This window comes from Macrobrachium rosenbergii, chromosome 37 (genome assembly GCF_040412425.1).
Source record: "Macrobrachium rosenbergii isolate ZJJX-2024 chromosome 37, ASM4041242v1, whole genome shotgun sequence".
NCBI lineage: Eukaryota > Metazoa > Arthropoda > Malacostraca > Decapoda > Palaemonidae > Macrobrachium > Macrobrachium rosenbergii.
In genome coordinates this window covers 1851134-1870000 of record NC_089777.1, presented here as the reverse complement: position 1 = coordinate 1870000, position 18867 = coordinate 1851134, and the positions used below count along the sequence as shown (strand labels likewise).

The window sequence follows — 18867 nt, the reverse complement described above, 5'->3', positions numbered from 1 at the left end:
GAGCAGAGCTGATTTTACGACACTTGAACAAGGACAACCGGGTTACGCCCTCATGTGGAAGATCGCACGTAGCTTCCTCATTCGTCCGGAAGTCTTGAAAAGTAAAAGTCGATGTAGGATCATTGCTCTCTGCATCTACTGTAGTGTTGGATCATAAACTTCGATCTGTTCGTAGCTTTAGGTTTGCGCGGACGACTTTCAGCGCATGCGCGTCTGCTGTGCAGGAATGCTTAATGATGCATTGTGGAATCAACTGTTTCTGTGTTGTTCTGCTGGACGTTAGGCAGGCTACCCACACCTGCCTTCAAAGTCATTTTTCCCCGGACAATTTCAAGGTCACTGAAGCTCTGACTCTCAGCATGTTGAGACTACAACTTTTTCTGGAGCTGGCCAAAAAAAAAAAAAGGTCATCCATTACATGTAAAATAAAGCAATGCATATATCGCTACTGAAAGCTTATGTCGGGCATTACCATTGTTACCATGAATATATCTTGAGAAATACTTTATTTCATATTAATGTTAGTGATTGCTGCATTCATTTACATTTAAGAAATCTCTTATTCGTCACACTATGTCTTAGTTTTCGTGTGTGAAGCAACTGGATTCATTTTAGTTAATGACTGAAATTCACATGTGTGGTTTCAATAGCCTTCTCCACTCGAGATAATCGTGAATGTCCTAGAACACACGAAGTCTTCAGTACTTGTCTGCTCCCTCAGCAGGTCGCTCACGAGGGCAATTCTTCAAGTTCTCTCCATTGGTTGGACAAAGGCAAAATTGAGGTCGTTCTGTTTGCTTTTGTTTGTATTGTTGTTTTGGCAAGTTTTTTGCCTTTGAAGGTATTACTTCTGGTTTTTCATAAGTGTTCTGCATTTTACTCATTTTACCTGTTAGACAGCAGATGAGGGTATACAGGGGGTGCGACTGGCCAGCTCAGTGGCCTTATATAGGCGGTGCCCAAAGGAAAAAGAAATAAAACACGGCATTTAACCTTTCAGGAAATGGTGGACGTGCCTTTCCATTTGCGAAGCAGTGGTCGTCACTACCTGGAATTTTATTTGTTCTTTTTAAAGAAGGCAGTTAGGTCGTTAGGTTCACCTACCCAGACGTTTCTCAAATCATAATTTTTTCTGTTAATTTGATGTGGATTCAGCAAGAACCCTGCTAGCATAAGGCAGCTTAATCTTGAGCAGATGTTCTGTATACACTTTTGGAGCTCAGAAATTTTCAGGATGATCTGGAAAGGCAATTGCTTCTGCTCCTCTCCTGCCAAAGATTCTTTCTCTGATTCTAATTTATAGTCTGCCATCTTTCGAGAAACGTGTCCGATCGCTTCATTGAATTAGATTTTTCCTCCCCCCCATCAACCTTGGTCTAGATACAAGCAATGAAACCGGCATTCACAAGCAGTATCTCAGCCATTTAAAGACTCTTACGCTGGCTGGGCTCCTTTCACTGGTAATTACTCTCAATAATGCGGAGACGCCTTATGTTAGCTTTACGCCTTTCACTTGGGAATTCCTTTCAGTAACGTGGAAGCTCTTTATTCAGCTTATCGATGAAAGGATCTGCTCGCCTTTCTTTCTGTGAAGAAAAGTAATACTTGATTTGATGAAGTTTCTTTTCTCTTTACTATTGTCAGCAATATTGTTTCTTGTTTTAGTTCATACTATTGCCGCGACCATCACCTGCGTAAGACGATTTTCCTAAACAACACCGACAAAAACAAACCAAAATCGGTTTCGACGTGATCACGCTGCGTAATACTGAGGAATGATTGAAAGCGATCAATCAGTTTCATTGAAACTATTGCTTTCCTGTTTGCTTTTGGAGTTTGGATACGTTCTGAAAAGCAAGGAGAGACAAAGGGATGTTACGCTGTCGTGATGTGCATGAAGTAAAAGAAAATGAAATGAAAGCTTCCGAACACTGAAGGAAAGGTTGACAGCTTTTGCGAAAGATTTCGAAGGTGGCGTAACGCGGGTCACACCGCATTCCTAAATATAACTTGAAAATCATTGTTTACTTTTGCATCAGTGGCGAAATTCATACGTCAGCAAATGTACCGTTCTGAGTTGATAAAAACAGCCCACGAGTTCCCGTGGTAATGGTGGGAATACCAACGATTACACACGTGCGCACTCACGCACTCCACTGTTCCTAAGGTTTCAAGGAGGTTGAAGTTTCTGGCAAAGGAAGACTGGGCTTTTAATAAAAGCTGAGAAACGATTCAGTGATTATAGACTTAAGCAACAGACAACTTTGCCCAATCTCTCTCTCTCTCTCTCTCTCTCTCTCTCTCTCTTTCTATGACTGGCATTGGAAACAAGAAATAAAACCGCAAAAGGAAGATGATGTGGCAATACAATGCCATCACTTCTCGAAGCGGGAGAACAGGAAATATCTCAATATACCAAAAAAAAAAAAAAAAGATAATAGTTTAATGGGCAACCGACTTCCAACAATATAATAGTTGGGTGTCTGTTATTTTAAGAATGCTGCTCCAAATATATAAGAAGTGAAACAAAAACTCGAGTGATCTCTACTCACTGAGAAAATGGGAAGATAATTGAGAAGATGCACAATGTCTACAAAGGCTAAACGTGTTGCATCACATTTCAAGTCACAAATGTGTTTTATCTTTTTATTCTTATATCGAAGAGACACGAATGACATATCCGCGAAAATGGTCATCGGTCTCTGTAAAAATTACGTCAGTGGACTAATTCTTCAGTGGGGAAGTACGATGCCAGCAGCCTTTTATTATGCATAACGGATGAAATCCGCACTGACTGGCAAGGCAAACTCTTCGAGTGGTAATATTCTCTCCTGTTTTCGAGTCGTCTGACTTCTGCGGTCGATCGAGAATAAACAGGCACGGTTGATCACGTGACCAGATCACATCTGCGACGTAACTCGGTACAACACTATAAAAAACAAAGGCAGATCACGATGCGTGGACAGCAGTGACAGAATAGATAATTTTCCTTCTTCATTTTTATGAGATTACTCGGGACAGTGATTGAGGACACAGAGGCTACTACTACTGTAGGTTTTTAGCTGAAATTTTCCGTAGGGGATTACTGCCGTCAGTGCACCTTGCGTGATGCACTGTAGGCATTACTTGAGGGTCTTTGCAGCGTCCCTTCGGCCCCTAGCCGCAACGTCTTTCATTCCTTTTACTGAACCTCCGTTCATATTTTCTTTCTCCCATCTTACTTTCCGCCCTCTCCTAACAATTTTTTCATAGTGCAACTGCGAGGTTTTCTTCCTGTTACACCTTTAAAACCTCCTTACTGTCAATTTCCCTTTTAGCGCTGAATAACCTCTTAGGTCCCAGTGCTTGGCCTTTGGCCTAAATTCTATATTCTATTCTATTCTATTTCGCTGAAGTTCTTCATTAAAGGTTTTATAAGACGATCTGTCGAGACCGAAGAATTTTGCACAAGTTACGTGTCGTTTTCCAAGACAGGGCTGGAACCATGAAAAAGCCCGTTCCAAGAGCCGGGGTCGTTGTGTACACCGAGTACACACCATCACCACAGCAGTGGAGCACAGAGCAAAACACTTGCTGTGGTCTTCTCTCTTACTGAAGTCTCCAAGTTTGTCTGGGAAGTCGCATTAATTTTCAGGTTATTCTGAACTCTGTCCAACATACTTAAAATACAAACGCGGTAAATAAAGCTACCAAAATATACCCACAGTCTCTATCTTTCCTCCTCATTATTAGCGTTTGTTTCCGATGCTGCTGTTTTAAGCCTATTGAAGATATTTTACAACAATATTGCTATTCATATGGTGAAGTAGGCCTATACGAAAATTGGCTTAAAACATGCCAGTGTCCAAAACATATCGTAGACTAACTGAACTTATGCAGTTATTGGAACAACTGTATGTCTGCTTGTTTTGCAGTGTCCCCCACACCCTCTCTCTCTCTCTCTCTCTCTCTCTCTCTCTCTCTCTCTCTCTCTCTCTCTCTCTCTTCCGAACGTACACACTCCGTATATTACCGATATTGTAATTCTCAGTCTGTTTAAGAGTTTTTTTTTTTTTTTTTTCAGCAGCAGTAATAAACAAGTAAACAATGTGCCGCAGTTTCTTAGCGCAATCGAGTTTTCTGCACATCGTATAATCAAGGCCACCGAAAATAGATCTATCTTTCGGTGGTCTCGATATAATAATGTATGAGCCGCGGCCCATGAAACCTTAACCACGGTCCGGTGATGGCCTGGGCTCTATCGATGCAAACGCACGATTATGGCTAATTTTAGCCTGGTATAAAATAAAAAGTACGGTACTGAGGCTAGAGGGCTGTAATTTGGTATGTTTGATGATTGGAGGGTGGATGATCAATATACCAATTTGCAGCCCTCTAGCCTCAGTAGTTTTTAAGATCTGAGAGCGGACAGGAAAAAGTGCGGACGGACAGACAAAGCCGGCACAGTAGTTTTATTTTCAGAAAACTAAAGTCAGATATAATATTCAGTACAGCAGCAAAGTCAGTAGTACACTGAGTTCCTTCGATTTTCAAACATAGGTCTCTGATGGACTTGGTTTCAGTGACTTCAGGCGTCGTGTCAGCAATGCCCACAACAGACGTTGCGTGGCAGCACTCTGTTTTCAACCTTGTTTAAACAAAATCGATATATCTGAGCGAAAATCAAAGTGATATTCATTTCAGGGCGAGTAACGGAAGGGCTAAATGATCCCGAAGACACAGAGGAACGTAGAATTCAGCATCTGAGAGGGGAGAGGTATGAAAGACTCGGAAGAGAAAGCCAAATGAAATGAGGAAGAAAGTCACTCAAATGATGATGTCAAAGACAAGCTGAAACAAAGGAGAGGAAAGGGCAGCAAAAGTCATCTCCTTATGAATGTGGACATTCAACTCAAAATCTTGATTTTTTCATGAAGCTGACCCCCAACTAAAGAATATGCCAGTCCAAACGCACTGATGCTCACACGCACATAAAAGTTACTTTTAAAGAAGAGGATTGGTCAGACGACAGGAAAGAGCGACTAGACCAACTAAAAGAACTTAACGTTTGGCAGAATTTCACCGGACGCAATGAAGGCAGCGGATTTCAAAGGTGATGAAATAAGATGAGCATAAGACAAACTTACAATCGCAATGACCCTCATCGGCAAAAGAGATCCGAATTAAGTGACGGTCTATCTCTTGAATGCTGCTGTTGTGTGGGGAATGGAGGACCTGAAGGTGTGGGGAATCCCACGAATAAATGTCAGTAATTGCGACAGTGTTTCTGTTTAAACCCAAATAGGAAAGGTCAGTAATTGCGTTCGAAAGGTCACAACGAACGCAAACTACGCCAACTGATACCTACAGAAACATTTAAAAAGTGTGCCGAAGTTTCTCCGGCGCAGTCGAGTTTTCTGTTTGGTGGTGGCCTCAGCCACGGTCCGGTGGTGGCCTATGTTATCGATACCTATAGCGCTGCCAGAAGTACGATTATGGTTAAATTTAACCTTAAATAAAACTAAAAACTACCAAGGCTAGAGGGCTGCAATTTGGTATGTCTGATGATTGGAGGGTGGATGATCAACATACCAATTTGCAGCCCTCTAGCCTCAGTTGTTTTTAAGATCTGAGGGCGGACAGAAAAGCGCGGACGGATAGACAAAGCCATCTCAATAGTTTTCTTTTACAGAAAACTAAAATCACCCGCTAACCTGAGCTTTTCTTAGGTACAACAAGGAAAGTCTTTCGAGCGTGTGGGATACAGGAAAAATGTCTTTGTGCAAAAAAAATAGGAGACTGTGGGAATGAATGGAGTAGTGTTGTTGTACTTCAGTGGCCTTCCATCCATTCGAAAAATGGCGAACAGATAAAAAGACTGGAGACTGACGTTAGACTTTCACGTGTAGAAAAGCCTACTCTCTACTGTGTTCTTCTCGTGACTTTACCCTTGAATATCTTCTAGAATTAGACGCCAAACCTTCGAAATTCACCAAAGAATGGGACCATAATGGAGGAACGAAAGCTCCAAAGTACCTTTTATGTGAATGAAGCCCCAGTACATTTTGGTATAGAGTCCATCTCGCGAATTCTAGATGGCGACCATTTGGACGAAATGTGATAATCAGTATCATTCTCGCTAACAACAGCAACCTGGATGTCGAGAGCAAAATTATTCCTTTAGGTCCTTACCGCAGTAAGTGATGCCCACAATTGCAAAATAAGCGAGAAGTCAATGACCTCTCGTAAACATCACGAAGGAGGTCGATTGGAGAAAGGTCCCCGCCCACTAGATTAGATTCCGCGCGAAAAACACTTGAGAGTCATTAGTGAAGCGGCAGGGCGCGGTGAAACAGATATAGCAAGTTGAAATGATCTGCCCCCTTCACAGACGAATCGTTGCGTGCGCCTCAAGTTGATAACTTCTTAGAACACTTTTCACGGTCACTTCAGATTCGTAACACCATTTCAAGGATGACCATTATCGCCCGAATGCCGGTCCTTTTTCTAACCATGGATATATCAAGTGATAGTGGGTATTTAATTCTGGTAAAATGACCGACGAAAAATTGGTGCCAGTCACCATGTAATTGAGCATAAGTGTACATGAATGCCTACGTATGTATATATATATATATATATATGCGCGTGTGTGTGTGTGTTAACTTTACCACTTACACATTTATCTATGCAACACTGCAATTACTAACAGGGCCTCGTTGAAACTGGATGGTATCTAGCGGAGATATTTATTCAATAAAAGTTACAAGTTTTCCAGGACTAACAGTCCTCAATGTACATTTACGTGAAAACGAGAAAGAGAGAGAGAGAGAGAGAGAGAGAGAGAGAGAGAGAGAGAGAGAGAGAGAGACCGACCTACTTTCTGAGAGTGAAAGTGTCACGGCAACATAAAAAACCGAAGAGTTGCTCAGCAGCAAAAGTGGGAGCGAGGAAAGAAGACAAGCGACTCTTGTGACTGTCGAGAACACTGACTGACTTAACCGTGGACTGACCTGTTCTCGTTCTTGTTATTCTTTGTCTAAGACTACATGTAAGTGGTGTCGAAATCTGGTGCAGCGGAGGAGTCGTTTCGTAATGCCACATTTTTTTTTTTTTTTTCATGCCTCACGTGTCCGGTGGGTTTGGCTACTTGGTAGAAGCCTTGGGAAGTCTGATGACAAGCTCTTGAATGGCGATGTCTTGAATAGTTGAGGAACGAGCTCTCTGTCATCTACTTTCTAAAAAGATGACGTCTAAAAAGAGGCATTCCATTTATGGCTGATTGAACAGAACAGACAGGGGTGACTGGGTCCCAGCATTTGGGGCTCAGCGCTCGTTTGGCACCAATCCCCGGATGCACTCACGTGGCTGCTTTCACGCATTGTGCATACAATGAATCCTGTACATTTCTCTCTCTCTCTCTCTCTCTCTCTCTCTCTCTCTCTATGCAAATGAATACGTGTTGTAAGTCAGAATTGTTTTAGTCAGATATGTAATAAAACAATACATGTTATGTATTATCGTAAGATTAAATATGACCTTAAGTTAGAACAGGTAAATGTAGATAAAAAAAAAAGCCTTGCCGTGTAAAAAGTGCTTTGTCATAACATGATGTTCAGTAAGAGACTTTAGTCAAGTTATTTTCCCAAATACGTTGTAAATCTTGACCTAAAAAAGTAATAATAATTTTTTCAGTAAACTTGATTACTGTAGATATGATTTTCTGATTCCAATGAGAAAAAATATATGTTTCTATAACGTACTCGAATTCTTTATTGATTATATTATCGTGACAGCGCCTTCAGTCATTTGAGAAAAGTCAATCATTTTGGCGTCGGTCATATGTAGAATGTGTTAATATGAATCAGTGAATCAGTCAACCAGTCTATTCACTGACCGACTGATCAGTTACATGCAAATTCGTAATGGAAGATCTGATCAAGACCAGCAAAGCGTTCCATGCAGCAAGAACTCGCCCTGTCGAAACAGCTCCTCTTACAACTTCAAGCGACAAGCCACGGGAAGAATAAGAAGACTCGTCTTGGTGTGGAGGATTCATATAAACAAGTAAAAAATGCACCGAATTTTCTTCGGCGCAATTAAGTTTTCTGTCCGGTGGTGGCCTCAGCCACGGCCCATGAAACTTTCAACCACGGTCCGGTGGTGGTCTATGTTGTTGGTACATATAGCGCTGCCTGAGGTACGATTAAGGATAACTTTAACCTAAAATAAAATAAAAACTACTGAGGCTAGAGGGCTGCAATTTGGTATGTTTGATGATTGAAGGGTGGATGATCAACATACCAACTTTCAGCCCTCTAACCTCTGTAGTTTTTAAGATTTGGGGGCTGACGGACACACAAAGCCGGCACAAAAGTTTTCTTTCACAGAAAACTAAAACTGAGCTGTAGCTATAAATCAGCCCTCGTTTTCCTACTGAAAATGGCTGCTTCAATAGATACATGTTACAGTGACCACGGAGATTTCTAGAGTTAATGACCCATCGTATATTTGCGTCACTGAATGCCAGTGAAAGAAATACAAACAGTTCAAGTAGGTGTGTCAGTATGTCTGTATTGCCGTGTTTGTTTCTCTGTGGGAGCGTTCATAGTTGCGAGGACTTCTTGTGTGCACTTGTGAACGAAGTCAAGTGGGAGTTCAGTTCTTTTCGGTTTAACTTCATTTTTAGGAATTTACTTCTTTGCCTTGACATTTGCTTTTGCGTTATGGGTTTAAAGGGAGGAGAACGTCTGTCTTGTGTGGGCTTTTTTATTTATTTATTTTTACTTTTAATCACACTCTTAGAACTCAGCCTCTTACAATGTGGCAACTTTCAGATTAGGAATTGCGTTCAAGCACGGCGCTTGATATTTGCTTTTTTCCTACAAATGAGACCTTTGCCACGGTTCGCTTCATGCAAACTAATTTTGTGTCCAGTGTTAGGTCTTGATTGTATTTCGTATAACATATTCACTGACTTATCTCTATGTTGCCCTGTGCGTCGTCATTAATTCGGATCTTCCCTGACGTTCGCTTACTTGCTTCAGTCAACGATCATTTCGTGGTGTGTGTCGAAGAGAATTTTCTGCGCAAATTTCCTGTACAGGAAGTTAAGCATTTCCATATGGTGGTAAATTTAAACATACTGGTGTTCCAGTCTTATCACAAAATGGCTGCAGTAATACAAAAATTTTTGCAATTGCTTTATACTCAAGATATACGAAGTGCTTGGTGTTACTCTGTTCAACGAAGAGTCAATTAATATAGTAAGGATACGCGTTTCCTTTTCTAAGGTGGAATGTCTGTGAGTTTTTTGCATCACATCTAATGGTATTTAGGTATTTCATCCTTTGGCCAAACACTTCGTTGCGTTCCACGGAGAAGGTGGTTTGATTTCGGCTTCAGTACAAAATCTGCTCGTCAAGTCAATGGAGACATAAGCAGCCTTTATGTAGTTTATATATATATATATATATATATATATATATATATATATATATATATATATATATATATATATATATATATATAATGTATGTGTCTGTGTACGTATGGTTGTATGTACATAGTAAGTCGTTTCACCCAAGAGTAGGGAGGGCCAAGTAAAAAACGATAACAGTCACCTCCAAGTTATGATTGAGCTGCTGAATAATGGTTCTAGCCCCTTTACAAAAAACCTCCGCCGCATCTGCCGCCTCTTAAAATGTAGTACGCGGAAGGCTCATCAACCATTTCTCCCCCAACCCCCTCCCCTCACCACACCACACACACACACACTCACTCCATCATACACAGACTCCAGAGCTTCCTGGATGTCAATTCCCTTCCTTGAGGTCCCCTTACAGTACACAGTCACTATTCCTCAGCTTTTTTCTCCTTCCTCCCGACATCTCTCAATTTATTCCTTTTCAGCATCATCATGTCATCTCAAAACGTTCTTCACATTTTCCCCCGTTGTGTCGACCTTTTTTCCTTATATGCGTTGCATATCGACATTTATCACCGTCCCAGAGTTTGTAAGACTTACGCAACACAACTATGTGATCTAGACGGTGTGTAGGCTACATTTCGCTTCCAGTCACTTTTAAAAGCATTTGCACCTTTTTTGTGTTCTTGAAATTTTTTGTATTTACCTCCATATTCTAAAAGGTCGCTACGTTCGTTTTTTGTTTGAGTCTTCTTGCATGCAGCACTTTTATATCCTGTTTGTCTCTGCTGTTTCATTTGAAAACTACTCATTCAGATTTAAAGACAAATCAAATCAGACTTGCCTACTGCCTTGGCATACAGCTGGACATCACTTTGGCCTTACAGGCAGATTTAAACTGGAGAGGGAAAGCGCCGTCACGCAGTGACAGTTACAATAAGTACGTCTTCACCTGCAATGTTATCTGTTTAGACCGGTGGTTCCCAACGTGGGGCGTAGCAATTTGATTTTTAAGGGGGCCAGTTCGAGCATGAGTTATCAACAGTGAATTTTCTTCAGCAATTCTGTGTTAGTATGAGTGTGTGTGTGCGAGTTTAATACATATAGTTTATATACAGTATGAATACTTAAAATACTTGTGTGTATATACATGTATGATTGCATTTGTACTGCATATAATATATTATCACCATCATTATTACAACCATCAAATGGCTTTCACAGTTTCGATGCAGCACCAAGAAGAACTCTCGGAAATACAAAATGATGAATCGGTTAAAATTTTATTCCATATAAAAGGAGCGACGGCATGGCTTTGTGATGAAGCAGAAACTAAATACCCAAATTCAAGCAGCTTTGCAAGAAAACTCTTGTTACATTCCCATCTTCATATTTGCTGACTGTGGTTTTAGTGTTGCAAATGATTTACCACTGAACAAACTAAATCCACTGGACATCGCTAAACGACGTGAGTTGAGACTGAGGCTGACTAAAGTAGTGCCTAATATAAAACCTCTCTGCAGCAGGCATGAAGCACAAGGATCTCACTAAGACTAATTTTAGTAATCTTATCTTGAGGTGAGCTCAAACTGTCATCTGCATTTGATAGGTACCTTTATTTTATTGTACAGTAATTCAAATGATCGAATTATTACGGAAAAAAACTTAAATTAAAATTATTTTATTTTATAGTGTATACATTTCAGTTCTCTATTGTAAGTTTTGAAACTTTATTTGGCTGTTTTCTTATAAGAGAACCCACAGATATTTTAATATTCTATTTTCTCTCTCTCTCCCTCTCTTTATTACCAGTGAATATTCTTTATGATTATTGTTATCATCATTATTATTTTGATATCACTTAATATTCTGTTTTACAATTTCTTAGTAATTTCTTTCTCAGAGCTTGAACTGTCCTTTGGTTCTCTTATTTCTCTCTTCCGTGGAGGCCATGTTCTTCGTAAGCTTGTTTAAACCAAGTTAATGGCTTTTGGGCTTCTTCCACGTGAACAGGAGTTGACTTTTTTAATAATAAGAATTATAATCAGTACAGGGGACATCAGGATTTTATAGGTGATTAGGTGGGGCGTGGCCAAAGAAAGTTTGGGAACCGCTGGTTTAGACGTAAGAACGAGACCATAACACTTTTCCTTATTTTCCTCCTTTTCTTTTTCTCGTTTGATTTTGGTTTTCTGTAAAAGAAAACTGTTGAGATGGCTTTGTCTGTCCGTCCTCACGTTTTCTGTCCGCACATTTTTGTCCGCCCTCAGATCTTAAAAACTACTGAGGAGGCTAGAGGGCTGCAAATTGGTATGTTGATCATCCACCCTCCAATCATCAAACATACCAAATTGGCTGAAAGTTCCATGGGCCGCGGCTGAGAGGTTCATGGGCCGTGGCTGAGAGCTTCATATAGCACTGTACGCTGTAAAGAAAACTCCATCGCGCCGAAGAAACTTCGGTGCAGTTTTTACTTGTTTCCTAGTGCCAGCAGCCTTTCGTGTAAGTAGGAAACTGAGCTAAATGCAGAGTAACCTTTGTTGGAATCTCTCTCTCGCATTACTGTAGGTGAATCTCGCTGCTGAAAGAAAGAAAGAAAGAAAGAAAGAAAGAAAGAAAGAAAGAACAGTTTTAGTTGAAAATCCCATAGTTCTTTTTTTTATGAGAAGATGGTTGGGATGGGTAATTTAGCACATGTTGGAAGGAGAGGCAGAGAAACAAATTAAGAACAAATTTCTTGGGAGGATGGTAGAGTATTTCAGTGAATATTGATATTTATACTGCATATTTAACTCTGTATAATGAGTTGCATTGTTTTAAGACGATTCTGGGGCACTTCATTATTTACTAACTAAATGGGAAAAGAAAGCAGTTACAAGGTAAATAAAAACAAAAGAAAACGTACAAATGTGGAGAGCAATGTGAGAAGTAAACCAAAGGTTGGCCATTTGAAAGAGGAAAGTCGGCCGGGGTCACTGCTAAAGAAACCGAGGAGGCTTTCCACAAATGCGCGAATGAAGGGAAGGAAAAGAAGTCACTAGACCGACTTAGTGTTTGTGAAACACTTAGTCTAACAGTCGTTATCCTGTCCCTTCACAAGTCATGCAAACGTGTTCAAAAGGCGATGAACAAAGGCCGAATGAAAACTTGAAAAGGAAAAAAAGGCAGTTCCTCTGTAGGCAAAGAGGAAAATGATCGAATGGACGCGCTCTAATCTTTGCGAGATCGTTGTTGAGCCTAACTAATCATTAACTTGCGTTAAGTCGGTACCAGGCAAGTTACTCATGGCTTAGAATAATCCTTGGCAAATGGGAAGCTTCAAATGTCATAGCCTAGATGTGAGTCCCGAGCATAATGTCAGTTACCACTGGACGAGGATTTGTGGTGGCTCTCTTGTAAGTCGTCATAACTTATTCTTTTTGTAAGTTTTATGAATCTTTTTTTTCTATTCCGTTCCTATTTTAGAGTATCCTTCGATGTAGCTTCCCATTTGCCGTTACTTTTCATTTTTCCTAATGTCATCACCTTTTGGAGAGAATGTGTAACGTTTCTCTCAGCATTTTATCGTCAGAATTATTTCTGATCAGAATATCATTTGAATAATTTTATTCTTACTTTGACAGTTAGGCTCCTTACCCAGATTTTTGCCTAACCTTTCTTTCACGGAATCTTTACGGTATCAGATTATTACAGTTAATGTACATGCTACTGATATTTTATTCCCAAAACAAAATGTAGTTTTTATCCATTAAACATACGATATTATAAGAAAGGTCAAAATATGAGCTTATTTGATAACTTCGATTATTGTTCATAAGTCTATGAGTTTGTCATTCATATGGGCGGAAAGTAACGTTTAAAACGGGACCCTTTACAGGATGTTCCGTTGTCCAAGAGGTACTTGACAGAAAACACTCTTATTAGTAGTTTACCTCAGGCTCGGCGAAAACTTTTGTTCTTGCTCATGTGCGTATGTTATTTTTATCCACGTTCGTCTTCAGAATTTCAGATCGAGAACTTCGTCGTCTCGAAGATAAGGTTTCAGCACTGGAAACACCACAGAATCATGAGAGGGAACGAAAATTGCACAGCACCACTTTTGAGTGGTTAGAAACCTCAGTCCTTCATGCACATAGAATAAGAAAACTCTCAGTCTAACAAAGAGTTTAATTATCTTTAATACTTTAGGGTAGAACCAAGCATTCCTTCGAAATCTGTCTTGATTTTCATTTTAGAAAAAATATCCTCAAAACTGTGTGAGGAGTGATCATAATTGCTTCAGAAACTCCGAGTGTTCCAAACTGTACCAGAGAGATATTGTTCTTATTCCTCTCCTGACTTTGATCTTCAATAACTTAGACACTATCGGAAATGCGTTATCGAAATTTAAGATTTAAAATTTAAAATGCCAAGTACAGATTTTATCCTTGACTTGAACTGAGTGAAAAGATAACTATCTATCCGACATATCAAACCTCTGTTAATCTTTACTTTGAATCAATTTTGTTCAAAACACTTCTGGACTTATGAGAAATAATTCAGTATTTGGAAAATAGTCTCTCATTATTATTATTATTATTATTATTATTATTATTATTATTATTATTATTATTATTATTATTAAAAAAATACTCATAGTAGCATGAGCCTTAAAACGGAGAAGCAAAGCCACAATTATATAGATGTACATATATTTAAAGATAAATCTGTACTGTTTTATCTTTAAATATATGTACATAACAGTGGACTTGCTTCTCCATTATTATTATTATTATTATTATTATTATTATTATTATTATTATTATTATTATTATTATTATTATTATTATTATTATTATTATAAAAGAGGTGGTTATGTGTTTCCCTGTGTTTGTGTGGTTGTGCTTCACTTGTCTCTCCACATGCAAGAGCAAAAATCTGCTGATGGATGTGAATGAGGCTTTGTGGAGGGAAGAACTGATTAGGCCCTGAGATCCATCCGGGTCCAGATCCGTATTCAGATGTGTGTGTCTGATGCATATGTTCAAGAGTTTTTTACTGGATCGATTTTTTTTACGAGATGCCTGTGAAAAATTCGGGAGGGGCAGACCTGGCCCAAGGGGATTACTGAAAGACGTAATCGTTTAATAACTAAATTATAGATGTTAGGCCTCTTGATACTGGGAAGTTCCAAAGTTCAATCTTCGGCACATATCTCAGTGAGATGGACCGCATGTAGACCGAATGTAAATCCAAAATTTAAAGTTTTCACGCACATTTTCCAACACGGCAATGCCATCATTCTTTGAGGACAGAAGTTCTGTTGTATATCAATCGATTCATTTGGTGTTGGAAGAAGTACGTAATCTCACTGTGCTTAATAATAATAACAATGATAATAATAATTATAAAAATGATAATAATAATTATTATTATTATGGACAAGATTTTGGATGTGGTTGGTATTTTCCTTTAGAACTGGTATCCAGCAAATGTTTAGTTAAACGTATTAAATAATTGGTTGGCATTTAAACACGTTGCCCTCTAAATGCTTAGACAGCTATCTGGCTGAATACTGAGTAAATTTAGGTAAGGCAATAAATAAGCATGTTTTGTTTTCTCCGCCTTTTCGAGAGTGACGCTTTTTTCTGAGGGAAGGGCAACTTTTTTTTTGTCCTTGAATGTCCAATGTCTCTTTTGGCGAGTTTTTCTTTTAATTTTCAATAGTGTAATTTACTTAAGATACAGAAAGCATCATTTATGCTTACTGCTGATGAATCATTGTCTAAAGCTCATAGTTGATCAATGAAAACGAAAAAAAGTAGAGATGTGCCGGAAGGAACATCTCCCGCCCAAGGATGTCCGTTTCTTTGCATCTTCATTAATTGCGAGGCGTCGAAGACATTAAACCTTAAAAAACCCGACGAAGTTTTTGCCGAAGTGTCTCTGTCACCAACAAAGGACAGTGATGAAGAACGGTCATAAAGAACAGTCGTCCTCCCGGCCACCCCACTCGTCATCCTTGATCTTAAGGAGCTGGTGAAATTTCCCTTTCTTGCCACGAAAATCATTTTTTCCCCCACTTACGAGTATATACTACATTATATCCCCTCCCAGGGACCGACAGTTTTCCCTTGTTTTATGTCTGTGTTCCTTATCTGCTTTGTTCTTTCAAAAAGACATAAAGCGCCTACAATGATTCCTTTATGGCAGGGAAAGCAGTTACTGTACAAGGTGGTTGTAAAATATTAGGCGGAGGTTCATCCTTGATTCAGCAGTTACAGAATGGAATGGAATAGAATATAGAATTTAGGCCAAAGGCCAAACACTGGGACGTATGAGGTGATTCAGCGCTGAAATGGAAATTAAGAGTGAGAGTAGAAGGGCTTGAAAGGGTTAACAGGAGGAAAACCTCACAGTTGCACTATGAACATGATGGAAGAGGAATATGAATGGAGGTACAGTAAACGGAATGAAAGGATTTGCAGCTAGGGGCAGAAGGGACGCTGCAAAGAACCTTAAGTAATGCCTACCGCGCACCATGTGAGGTGCACTGACGACACTGACCCACTACGTTGCCGTGGTTGTTCTCTCGCTCTTCTTCCGAAGTCTCCTTCTGGAGGAAAATGGCACCTGACTTGTCATGAGTGGGAATAATATCTCAATGTAAATTGTCTTCATTAGAAAGTGATAATGAGCAGTTCAGCGTCACTATTTGCTAATATAGTTGCAATCACCTCTAAAGGGTGACTGTCAGCATCCTTCCTGCTCCTGCAGATCCGAATACCTTCCTGAAGGGTTCGTTTAGACAGCAATATTTGAGGCGGTTAGGCAACAAAATGCCCGAAGTAGCGCCGCATTGGGAAACAAGGGGTGCCAAACAGGAAAAGCTTTAAAATGTTACACGTTCAGTGGTGTTCGCTGCAGCCTTACCGCCTCCGCTCATGGGTCAATAAATGCACAAACATTCTTTAAACATCAGTCAAGTGGCATTTACCCGTGGGTTACCCTGACCTCGAACGGACAAAGGGGCCTCCGGGGAAAGTAGCATACGTAAGAGTCGCCTGAGAGTCGATCCGGTTTATTGCAAAGAATGAAATAATCTTCGGCCAATTATGACGTTGCTTGCGTAACAAAAAATGTGCTTGTATTCGATTTCCTGTAATCAGTGCAATACAAATATCAGAGAGACAAATGTGCTTCAAGCGAAGGCAAATTCACACACGAACTCACGCATTCACCTTGTGAGAAATCCGGTGAATTCCGCGATATTATTGCAGTAATATTATGTTCCCGTTTCAGGAAAGGTGTTGTAATCAATAGTGAAAGTCTGGGAGAGAAAACTATATATAGATTTTAAACAGAAGAAAATGAACCCATTTGCAGTTAGTCGTGGTGTTCTCGAGGAAAATAAACTCGTAGCTGCTGGAGGTATTCAGAAAATAAAATAAGAATAAACACATAATTTGCTCAGCGCGAAATCAGAATACAGAATCATGATGTCATTAATTGAACAGAAAATAGTCTCAACTAGACGACTCCAGATGCAATTCTCTTTTTCCTTCGCAAATTAATATGACTTTCTCGTCCTATATTAAAAAAAAAAAAAAGAACAGACTTCCAACATGAACCACCGAAAGACAAAATCGGACCTTCGTTCTTTCTTACCTTCTAAAGGTTGACAATGATTTTCAGTAAATTTGGGTGAGTCACTTGCTGTGATTATACCTTGCACTTAACAGCCAGGGTGTTACACCTTTCATAAAGCAGAATCTTTGATTTTTAAAGGAATTTTTCCTTTCAGTATTAAGCACCATGTACGTTTTGTATACATACATACAACATACATACGCGTATGTGTGTTTGTGAGAGTATAACTAAGAGGAATCACCAAACTAGTGATGGTGCTTGCTACTGAAAGAAAAACAGTTGCTTAAAAATGATAGATTCTGTATTTGTATCTGTAAATGTATTAATACTGTATATTCACCCATACATATCTAGAACGTTCAGCAAAGAGCTTAATATAAACAGATAAAGTTCCCTCTAAAATATCTTGTTTAAAGTATGAGGTTCATCAGTCAGTTCGGTTTTAGTATTCTTGACTGATAAAAGGTCAGCTTTGACGAAAGTTATCTCTAGGAACCAACGTGAGAGTGATACCGCAAATATGTAGCCCACAATGAAGCTCTGAAAATAACAGGAAATCATGATATTTCTTTAATTAATGGGCACTTCGATTCCAAGGACGCCGATCGCCAAAGTAATGCTTATTTTCTGAAATTTTGTTCTTTTATATATATATATATATATATATATATATATATATATATATATATATATATATATATATATATATAAATATATATATATATATATATATATATATATATATATATATATATATATATATATATATATATATATATATATATATATATATATATATATATATATATATATATATATATATATATATTATATATATATATATACTGTATATGTATATATGTATATATATATATATATCATATATATATATGGAGAATATTATCAGGTAATTTTTTTTTTTCCGAGTGCCTCTCCGGAAGCACGAGATTTTTCTAGTAATATTCAAATTAATCAGTTATTTTACCAAGATGCAGCTACAGGCATGCTAATACATATGTATGAACGTTTTCGAAAACTTTGTGCTCTTTGACGAAAATGCTCAAAATATCATGCACACGATTTCATTAACGTTGTGAAAACGGATTCTAACGCAAAAGCGCCACAACCAGAGAGAACATTGAATTTGATTGAAATCTCTTTTGGTTTTTTAAGGGAGAAGTCCTCTTGAAATCGAGCTTTTCTACTACTTACACATTTGTTAATTTTTATATGGTATTTTATATAACTTATAATATATATATATATATATATATATATATATATATATATATATATATATATATATATATATGTATTAAAATCAACAATAACTCCATTAATATTGCCCAAATGAAAAGAACACTTCAGTGAATAATGAAGATAATGGAAAAAACTATAAACTGAGGCAGAACAAATTATATATATGTATATTTCAAAAGTTTTGTTAATAATAATCTATAAGTCTAGCAATAACTCAACAACGGCTCAACCAATTTGTTTGAAAATTTTCGTATAAATATCTTTAATGACCCTTAATACATGCAAAAAGTTTGAAACAAATTGAATGATAAATAACGGAAGTCACTGCTAAGTGACACCTCCCCCTTGAAGGTTATCGCGAAGACGAGCAAATAAAGTCAGAAGCGAAGAATCCTGCAAGCATCACTCCTCTCACTTTTTTACTCTGCCAGTCAATGTTATTTCCAGCACACACCTGGGATTCAAATGGTATCAATGTCGAAGTTTCCGGAAGCCATAAACGACCAGAGAAGCAGGGGAACGAGATCGTCGACTGGAGTCTCGTGGTGATGTGGCAGAAACATTCATGTTTG

General features: G+C 38.6%; 1 protein-coding gene across 1 annotated transcript in view; it reads left to right on the top strand.

The window, feature by feature from the left end:
• The window catches only part of LOC136825248 (uncharacterized), a 75489-nt gene that overhangs the window by 42542 nt on the left and 14080 nt on the right, over positions 1 to 18867 (top strand). The gene's annotated exons all lie outside the window — the stretch shown is intronic.